Raw genomic sequence first — 10,474 nt, forward strand, 5'->3', positions numbered from 1 at the left:
TGCAAGAACTACAAGTACCGAGAGGCCAGGCGGTTCAGCGTCCGCGGAGAGGAGGAAGAGGAAGGCAATAGGAAGGGGGGCAGAAAGGAAGTAGTCACTCACGTTGCCTGCCGGGAGTTGTAGTTTTATCTGGGTTGGCTTTGCTGTCTTCCCCACTCCGGGGCCCAAGCAAAGGAGTATGAGAGACCATCTTTCCTAGGATGCACTGCGGTCCATTCAGCTTCACTTCCTCTTCAGGCGGAGGAAGGATACAGGGAAGCTTTCTGGTTAAAGCCGAGTTACAGGGTATGGGTGTCGGAAGCAGAGGGTCTGAAGTTCACGCCGTCTAGAAGGGGAGGGGAATGAAAGGCTGTCAGTGAGAAGGTACAGTAAATAAATGTCCAGCGATGTGGCGGGCTGGGAAGGTGAATGAAATGGTCTTCTCTAGGCTAGCGGTCATAAGAGAAAAGGGGAAAAATAGTGGATTGATTCTCGGAGTGTTTAATGTCTTTTGTTTGTTTGTTTGTTTACTGCCATACTTTTTTATTCTCATTCTTCCCGCTATTCCAAGCCACTGAGGCGCCTGCGCCCATTTTCTGCCTTTTCTGTCTCTCCACTGAGGGTCGCAAAGGCGCCATTTGTTTCCTCCTTCCCTGGACGCCTGCAGTTTACAGTATAAATAATACCTCCTTCCCTCAAAGAGTTATAGCAGCCATCATCACATTCTTAATGTATGTCTGTCATAGCCATACACGGTATCAGTGGCTCTTCGTAATAACCTTGTTAGGAAACACGTCCCGAAAGGAAATAACATGTTCAAGTTCACAGTCCAGCAAGTGACTGGATAGGAACACACCTACATCTGTACCCATTTTACAAACAGGGACACAGGCAGGAACGGCAAGGCTAGTATCAACAAAATAGTAGCTAGCTAGCCCCTGGTTCCTATGATAGTTGTTGACAAAGAACAACCAGCCTAAGAAAAAAGTCTTATAAGAGTTTGAGCCAAACTGACACATTTGCTGGGAAGCAAAATCTCAATGGATTGAGAAAATGTTCCAGGAGATGGCTGTTTTATAGGTTAGTGTAAGCATTAGAACCAAAGGGGGAGGCAGAAGAGGGTTATGTAAAGCCCACTGGTGGTCGGTTGGAGAGGTGGGAGAAAGCACTGTGGGAAGATGTCTGAGATTGGATAAAAGGTAAAATGGAGAGACACCTTGTCCATTGGGAGGCACAGGATGACACGTACAGCACAGAGATGGCATGTGGGCAACAAGAGCAGTGTGGCCTGTGCTCTGGTGCAGGCGGCGGTGACTCTGAGGGGTCGGGAAAAGAAAGCTACACTTCAAAGGTGTGTTATCCTAGATGCACAAAGGCACAGACTGACCTCTGTCAAGGAATAAGCTACAAGCCTAGGACAGGATCACCTTCCGTGACCTGCTTTATGTTAGGAATGTCTGCATTCGGACAATGCTGTGTGGTTACTTTGGTCTCTTTGGGTTTGTTAAGACCAGCTATGGAGGCCTCCCCTGAGCTTGTCAAGTTTAGTAGGTGACCCCTTTTCATCCACAGAGTGTACATAATGTGCTCGAATACATCGTCTCGTCCTCACGCCAGTCCTGCGATACCTTTACCAGGTATGGTTGACTTCCTTTGCAGTTACCAAAACAGACTAGAAAGAATTGACTTGTCCAAGGTTCAGATCACCTGTGTTATCTCAGACTCAGTGCTTTTTACAGTACTTTTCTTTACAAAAGAAAAGAAGAGCAGTTAAGGTCAGACCTTTTGTTAAGCCTCAGGGTCTCCTTAGTAAGAACTAGAATCCATAAGGAGGTGAAAGAGCTTTATTTTCTTACTTGTGTGCTAGGAAACTGCCTTTTCATGCAAAAGCACATAGGTTAGTTGAAAGCTAGTGTTATTTAAATTATTTTACAGTCAGTCCCTTTCACTTACCAATCTGGAAATTCTTGTTTTCAAAACCTTAGATAAGTAAACTTGCTCAAAATTTCTGAAACATTTGGCACAAAATAGATAACGTAAATGCAGTCCGTGAGATCATTTGAGTCTTCCATATCTGCCAAGGTAAGGTTAGGTTTTTAGAGTAAATAGAATTAGATGCTTGAAATGAACCATCTGTAAGATATTCTCCTAAAGAGTCTTAGTATTGACTTTCACCTGGTTATTGTGTATAATTTTCTTCAAAAGACATAATATGTTGGGAAGAGAAATCCTTCAAATGTTCATTATTTTCTCGCCCAATTCTACTTTATCCATGCAAAAAAAATGTTACCTTTAAACAAGATAGGCAATGGTGTTACTGGTTCTTGCCTTCTTGAAGGAAAGATTTCAATCAAGAGACGAAGTGTAGAAAAGCAAGCAAGAATTTATTGACTGCAGCAAAAACACACTTAGGACAGTGAAACAAGGGCATAGAAAAGCAACAGGAGAGCCTAGGTCAAGGGTGGGCAACCCCTGGCACGCATGCCAAACATGGCACGCCAGTAACTTTTGCTGGCATGCGAAACCCTCTCTTATAATCTTCCATTTACAATTTTTTTCTTAATATCGACTTTTTTATTTTTCAGATAAATTCAGTGTAGGTGCATCTTAGATAAATAAATAATTTTACATAACAAGTTATCTTAAAGACCATAGACATGGATTGACGAGAGAGGGGAAGAGCAATTTCTATGCCTCTGCCTTAACTCTCCCTGCCTTCCTAGACCCAACCAGTGTTTTGGTTTCATCCACATACACTTGTGAATCTTTGTTCTCAGTGAAGAATTTTGTTAAGTCTCATAATAGGAGTAGCCTGACGGATGAAAGTAGTAGCGTATCTCTGAAATATAAACCTGATGTAAAATCTCTGTCATCAGTGATGCAGCAGCAAAAGTCCCACTGATAATATCAAACGGAGTCATAAAGTTTTCTGTCGGACTATCAGTGTACATGTATACATTAATAAATAAATGTATTTTTCATCATCATATACAGTGGGGCCTTGACTTACGAGTTTAATTCGTTCCGGGACCGAGCTCGTTAAGGAGCTCGTTAACTCAAATTACTCTGTCAACTCAATGCAAAAAGCAGCTGAGAGACAGCTGGTATCTCAAAAAACTCATTAGTCGGGACACTCGTAAGTCAAGGCCCCCCTGTACTGTGTTTTTGTCGCTTGAATGAATTTTATTATTTCTTCAAGGTTCTTCACATACGTACACCTTAAGAGATATCAAGCAGGCGTAACATGTTCTCAAAAATTTAGGGTTGGCACGCAGAAGAATTTTGAGTCAGAGATTTTGCTGGTTTTGGCACGCACTCACAAAAAGGTTGCCCACCCCTGGCCTAGGTGGTCTTCTTTACATCACTGAGAAATTAGAGAAAAGAGAGCCTTGGCAACAGATTGGGGGGGTTAGCCAGGGATGAGCTGCCACTGCCCATTGCTCCCCTGGGTGCAAGTCTCATGAGTCCCTTGAAGTTTAGGAAATAAAGTGCCTGTGGGGAAAGGGAATGGCATAGGCATGTTCCCTGGAGGGAGATCACACTGGGACCTTCATTTTCAGGAGTTTTAAAGGCTGGGCTTTTAGGGGAGTTCTTAGGGGATCAATAGAATTTTCACCAGCTTTATGCTAATGTACCAAGATGAGATTTATTCTCTTAATTTGTCTGTTCTTGGGTGTGGTTGGGAAATGGCACTAATTGGATTTCTGTTTTCTGTCTCCCTGAATAGGTGATTTAAGCTATTTACCCTCTGGTTGGGGAGAGGTGCAAACCATTTACTCTTAAGTTTCCTTGGTTTAGGGAAGATAGGATTTATTATGGGGCTGCAAACTGCTGTTTGACTATCTTCCTTAGTTTCCCTGTTCTGCTTGTCCTGGAATTTTCCAGCTTCTTACTATCCTATAACAATGGTATTTACCCTGAAGGGGATCATTTTCAACAAAGTTTTTCATAAAGAATTAATTTATGCAGGGAAAGTGGTTTATATCTGTATTGACAATAGTTTGGTAATTGCTTAAGTGGTCTTGGAACTGATTTTTAATCGAGTGTTTATAAGTTGAGAAATTGGATATGTCCTTTAAGTGGAAATAATTTTTGCCGTGACTGAGAAGGTACACCTGCAGTAAAATTTCATTTTTCTCATTCAGAATTCAAACAATTGAATTATTAACACCTCAGAGCATGTGAAGGCTGGCAGCAGTGTGCAATTCGAACACTGTCATGCATTTTTATGTCTTATCTTCACCAATCCAAATTTTCCTTATGAATATGAACTTATGAGTGATACATATGAACAGTGAAGTAGATATTTTTAAATTGCACCTGAATATGTCATTCTGAATCATACCTTGACAAAATAACCACTTCCCATCCTACTGAAAAAATGGGCAGCCTTCCTCTGGTTTGTCAAGCACAATCCACTTGATTGATCTAGTGCTAATTTCCCTATGTGGGGCCTTGATTAGGTGGAAGCATTCTTCTCAAACTAAATTTGATATTTAAACCCATTGGTCACTATAGTTCTTCTAGTTTTAAGAATTATACTTTTGAGGGGGGGAAATAGAAATACCTTGGTGTAAAGCATATTTAATTGATGGGGGGAGGAGGGGGAGAGTAAGTTTTCAGGCAATTCTAGAATTAAATTAGATCATTTAACCTGAAAATCACTTCATTAATGAATCTGTAAATGCAGTCAAAGTTCTCAGAGTAAGAAAGCTAACATAAATAAACAAAGGGTGATGATATTAACCATGCCAAGTTCAACTTGTGAATCAATTGGCTGCCTTCAGCATGTATCCTGACCGGGGACCGAACTGCCAGGGCATGTGCTCTGACCAGGAATCGAACTGGGGACCTTTCAGTACACAAGATGATGCTCAACCAATTGAGCTACAGTGACCAAGGTGGGTAATACTGTTTCTTATAAGGCCATAAGAGTGCTGAAAGCTTTTAATCTACTTACATGAGATACACATGCTTCCTTCCTCTTCCTCCAAAATTCCCTGATCTTAATTGCCTAATAATGTTCATAAGATCTTTGTGGGATGCATAATAGTTCTTGTCTCAGTATTACAGATGGGGAAAATGAGCTGGGCACCTAATGTTAGCAGCTCTGATATATAACTCTTCTACCACCATCACCCTAGCAGCACTTGTATCTGAATTACAAAATTCACTTAAAACTAAAATTCGTTTATCCCCCATAATTTCTATTATGGCACTTTTAAACTTGCTGGGTTGCTTTTAACAAACCTAGTAAATGTAAAAGCTAAAGACATCTACTTAACATAAAAACAAGGCATCCACTTCACAACAGAACAGGTGTCGATGTTTTTTCTCTTTTAAATTGCAAGAGGAAGTGAAGTATCACAGAGAAGTTATATCCAAGGGTGGAAGGAGGACTTTAGGACCAAGAATTGCAGAGAGTATTTGAAGAAGAGTGATCGGCAGTATTGGGGGATTGTTTTAAGTCAGCTACATTCTTTCTCCTGTGAAATGTTCATCTGTACCAAGAGTTGACTATTTACTCCCGATCTCTACCCCAGACAATCAGATGTCAAGTTAGTTACAAGCTTTTGTTGAAGTTTGGGGTGGATGTGGGAGGGACTTAATTACTGAAGTAGCTATTATAGGAACTTAAAGGCTAGCCCTATCCCAAAGGAGCTTACATTCTCATAGAAGAAACAGCCTGATCTAAACTGTTTATAAATACAAGTAGAATAAAGCATATAATCAATCAAAACGACACAGGAAAACAAATATCACAAATTCTGTGAAAAATGTATTGAGGGCTTATAAGGCAGGTGCTTTTAAGTATATTACCTTGATCTTTAAAACAATCCTGTGAGATAAATAGCATTGTCCTACCTATGAGAAGATGTAATGGAAAGGTTAACATTCTTATGCCCTGTTCATAAGGGCAGCGAGTTTATTGATTGTTGGATTCCCTGGGCCAAGCACACAGTAGCCTCAATAAATATTAAGTGAATGAATGAATGGCTATCATCCACGGCAGTATTTCAACTACCAGTGTGGCTCGGTAGTTGAGCATCGACTGTGAACCAGGAGGTCACCGTTCGATTCCCGATCAGGGCACATGCCCGGGTTGCGGGCTCGATCCCCAGTGTGGGGCATGCAGGAGGCAGCCAATCAATGATTCTCTGTCATCATTGATGTTTCTAGCTCTCTCTTCCTCTCTGAAATCAATAAAAATATTTTTTTAAAAAATTTTTGTGTTGCTATTTTGATACTAAAACAGTGACATTGTTTGTGATTTTCCAGGTGAACACCTTAAAACATGAAGTTTTGAGTGCCTGAGTTCATGTTGAGTTTAGGATCTTGTTTCTATCAGATAAAAACTAAAGGACATCATGACACAGTGTAGTAAAGAGTTCACAGTAATTTTGATAGCTAGTGGAGTCATCACATGTCACACAGTAGCCTAGACAGGCCAAGATCGAAAGGACCAGCACTGCCCGGCCGGTGTGTGTCAGTGGTTGAGCCTCCATCTATGAACCAAGAGGTCATGATTTGATTCCTGGTCAGGGCATATGTCCGGGTTGCAGGCTCGATCCCTAGTAGGGATCGTGCAGGAGGCAGCTGCTCAATGTTTCTGCCTCTCCCTTCCTCTCTGAAATCAATAAAAATATATTTGAAAAAGAAGTTGCTTTAAAAAAAAAAAAGAACCAGCACTTCACCTGTCAGTGCCACATTCCAGTTAGAAGCAGACATTGCACAAAACACACACATAGACATATGCTTATATTCACAACAACTTGGTAGCTGTAAGAGAACCAGTAAATACACAATGAAAAATTGGTTCCCAGCAATAATTATATTAGATACTATTTAATTCAGATCGCAAATACTCAAAAATAGTAACCCTATCGCCGGCTTGGCTCAGTGGATAGAGCGTCGGCCAGCGGACTGAAGGGTCCCTGGTTTGATTCCGGCCAGGGGCACATGCCTGGGTTGTGGGCTCGGTCCCCAGTGGGGGGCATGCAGGAGGCAGCCGATCAGTGATTCTCTCTCATCATTGATGTTTCTATCTCTCTCTCCTTCTCCCTTCCTCTCTGAAACCAATAAAGAAATATATTTTTTTAAAAAATAGTAACCCTATCTTATAGTGAATAAGACTGCTTTACAGAGTTATCAAGTGATGGTCAATTAAAATTCGCATTCCAATATTTTTTAGCACTAGAATCTTTACTAAAACATAAGAACTAATTATCTAGCCTTGGCTGGTATGGCTCAGTTGGTTGGGCATCATACTGTGCACCAAAAGGTTGCTGGTTCGAGGAGGGCACAGGCCAAGTTTTGGGCTCAATCCCCAGTAGGGGGCATGCTGGAGGCAGCTAATCAATGTTCAGCTCTCACATCGATGTTTCTCTTTCCCTCTAAAAATCCATAAAAATTTTTTTTAAAAAAGGAACTAATTATCTAGAACGAGCAGCAAAGACCTGGGAAGTATCATTTGCATTGACATTTTAAAGTAAACAATACAGAGACACATTTAATATAGATCAGAAGTGGAATCAAAATGCTCATAAATTTAACACTTTACAATTCAAGTTAACATTAATTTTAAATGGCTGGACCAAATAACCACTGCAATTATAGTACCTCTGCCTCCTCTTCTTTTTCCCTTTATTTAGAACTCAGGGGTTACTTTTGGTGTAAAAGAAAATAAAGTTCACAAATTTAGCATCTTCATTCCAGTAACAACTTTGTGTTTCTGTAGAAATGGGCTGACCTCTTTTCCTAAACCTTCTAGTTCTATCACAAATACAGTCTAATTCAGTTCCTTTCAAAAGTAAGGCAAAGGTCAGAACAAGTAGTATCAGACACATTGTCCATATGTGTAGTTTCATTAAGTGTCATATTTTAATAGGTGAGAGAAGAACATACTTTTTTAGCCCTGTGAATCATTTACATATACGTTTTAGAGTATTCCACAGTATAAGTGCATCATAGTTGTGATGTACAAGAATTTAAACCCAACACAGTCTGCAAGCAGGAGTTTTTATTTAATTGGGCAGCAATATACGTTCTATCGTTGTATCCCTGGCCAGGTGGCTCGGTTGGTTGGAGCATCGTTCAGTGAACAGGGGTTTCAGGTTTGATCCCCAATCCTCGGTAGAGGTATCTGGGGGAGGCAATCGATTGATGTTTCTCTTTCACATCAGTGTTTCTCTCTCTATCCCTCTTCCTCTCTCTCTCTAAAAATCAGTAAACATATCCTCAGGTGAGGATTGGGGAAAGGAAATATATATATAAAGTATTGTAGGAAATGATATGTATGTGCTAAATTAAAGCATTGGCACTAGGTGTCAGCAAATCACAGTATCAGAGAGCACCTCAAGTTGAACATTGGTAAAATAGCAATAAGTGGACAGTATTTCACAAGGGCTCATCTCAATCAGCATTTTCCCATTCAAATACTAATTTCATCTACCTTGACATTTGTGAAGGTGTGCTCCATGAATTCGGTGGATATTAATAGGTATCATGTTGAGGGAAGGTTCCTATAGTCAAGTAAGTTTAGGAAATGATGAGTAAATTAAGTTTTCTTTTTTTTCCACTGTAGGTCTTCTCAGAAGCCTTCTATGCTGATGACATTGTGACTCTTTCAAGAGAGCAGCAGTGATGGCTCCAGAATGTCTAGGGAGAGGAAGAGCTTAGTGTCAAGAGTCTGCTCACAGCACAAGATACTCTAGGATGTGTCCTTCAGCTACATCTGTTTTGCACACTTTCATTTAGAGCTATACCAGGTATTTGGGGGTGATCTAGAGAAGCTAATAGAGATAATGGGGGTGTTTAGTGCCCTAAGCCATCCCTTAGGACAATTATTGATATATAGCATTTCCATACTTTGGCTACAAAAACATTTTGAATCTGTATCAGAGGCACACATTTTAGAAAAAAACAACTGAACAAATAGTATCTCTCATTATGGTCTCTAGTTGTATCAGTGTGCTTGAAAAGGAGTTAATGTTTGTCCATATTTTCTGATAATTTATGGAGGGTTTTTTTTCGTTTAATGTTTTATATTTTTGTATGTGATTTGAGGGATTCAACTTATCTTTTTATTTTCTATTGCAAAATACCAATTGTCCCAAAACCTTGCTTTAAATGTGGTTTTGGGTCCTAGCCGGTTTTGCTCAGTGGATAGAGCACTGGCCTGTGGACTGAAGGGCCCTGGGTTCAGTTATGGTCAAGAGCACATGCCTGGGTTGTGGGCTTCATCCTCTGTAGGGGGCATGCAGAAGGCAGCCAATCAATGATTCTCTCTCATCATTGATGTTTCTATCTCTCCTCCCTTTCTCTCTGAAATCAATAAAAAATATCCTATACAATAAAAGCATAATATGGAAATCAACTGAACGGCTGAACAGCGGAACGACCGGACGACCATCCAGGACCACGCTGTGACACCCACTGGCTCCAGGCTAGCCAAGGCAGATGCGATGCGATTGGTCTGGGCCCGGCCATCACCCCAGATCGACCCGCAGAGGGATGCCCAGGCCATCAGCCAGCGGGATGATCAATCGGGGGGCTCCATGATCGCCCAGAAGAAGGAGGCCCAGGCCACTGACCAGTGGGCTGCAGCGGGTGGGTGGGGCCTTCCTCTGCGAGGGAAGCCTGGGTCCCGGGTGCCGGAGAGAAGCTGTTGCCGGCAGCTGGGGGAAGGAAGGCCTACTCTTTTTTTAAAAAAATATATTTTATTGATTTTTTTTCAGAGAGGAAGGGAGAGAGATAGTCAGATACATCAATGAGAGAAAACATCGATCAGCTGCCTCCTGCACACCCCCCACTGGGGATGTGCCCACAACCAGGGTACATGCCCTTGACCAGAATCGAACCTGGGACCTTCCAGTCCACAGGCCGACGCTCTATCCACTGAGCCAAACCGGTAGGGCGGAAGGCCCACTCTTGCATGAATTTCATGCATCGGGCCTCTAGTATTTAATAAAAGGAAAAAAAAAACTTAGTTAAATGTGGTTTTGGTTTTGTTTCCAGGTTCAGAACTCTTCAGATCAACTTACCAGTAAGTTGAATATGTAAAACAGATAAGCGCAGTTGAAATGGGGCCAGATAAGAGTTATTTCAACCTGATAGCATCCCTGCCATCATTCCTACCCTCCATCCCTTTCTCCCCGCACCCCCCCCCCCACCACCACCACCAGAAGAAGCTCCAGAGGGTACTTTGGAAACCATTGGAAAAATTCATCCCATCATATATAACTTAAAATGCCACATCTTTAATATGCTACATTAAAATTTTTACTTATTTCAATTATTTTTCTATTTTCTACCGAGCTCATACTCTAATTTATGGAGCCTAAGAACTTTATTATATAACAAAAGAAGAAATTGAAACATCTAATAAGCAAGTAAAATAACAACATGGGGTCCTTGGGGGCCTATAAAATTAGCATATTTCTTTAGAATAGTACCCATTATTGGCAGTAGTTGACTAAATACCTTCAATACAGAG

General features: G+C 41.1%; 1 long non-coding RNA gene across 3 annotated transcripts; it reads left to right on the forward strand.

The window, feature by feature from the left end:
* Nucleotides 1–126: 126 nt before the first annotated feature.
* On the forward strand, nt 127–10,273 carry LOC118670909. 3 transcript variants are annotated; one of them, XR_004972515.1, is made up of 6 exons: nt 127–363; nt 1,552–1,616; nt 4,767–4,880; nt 8,564–8,747; nt 9,339–9,588; nt 9,997–10,273. It is a non-coding gene; the product is annotated as an uncharacterized LOC118670909 (long non-coding RNA). The 3 variants fall into 3 exon arrangements; XR_004972516.1 differs by lacking the exons at nt 1,552–1,616; nt 9,997–10,273 and having other exon boundaries at nt 129–363; nt 9,339–9,661; XR_004972517.1 differs by lacking the exons at nt 1,552–1,616; nt 4,767–4,880; nt 9,997–10,273 and having other exon boundaries at nt 136–363; nt 9,339–9,657.
* Nucleotides 10,274–10,474: the final 201 nt, after the last annotated feature.

This window comes from Myotis myotis, unplaced genomic scaffold, assembly GCF_014108235.1.
Source record: "Myotis myotis isolate mMyoMyo1 unplaced genomic scaffold, mMyoMyo1.p scaffold_m19_p_16, whole genome shotgun sequence".
In the NCBI taxonomy this organism is placed as follows: Eukaryota; Metazoa; Chordata; class Mammalia; order Chiroptera; family Vespertilionidae; genus Myotis; species Myotis myotis.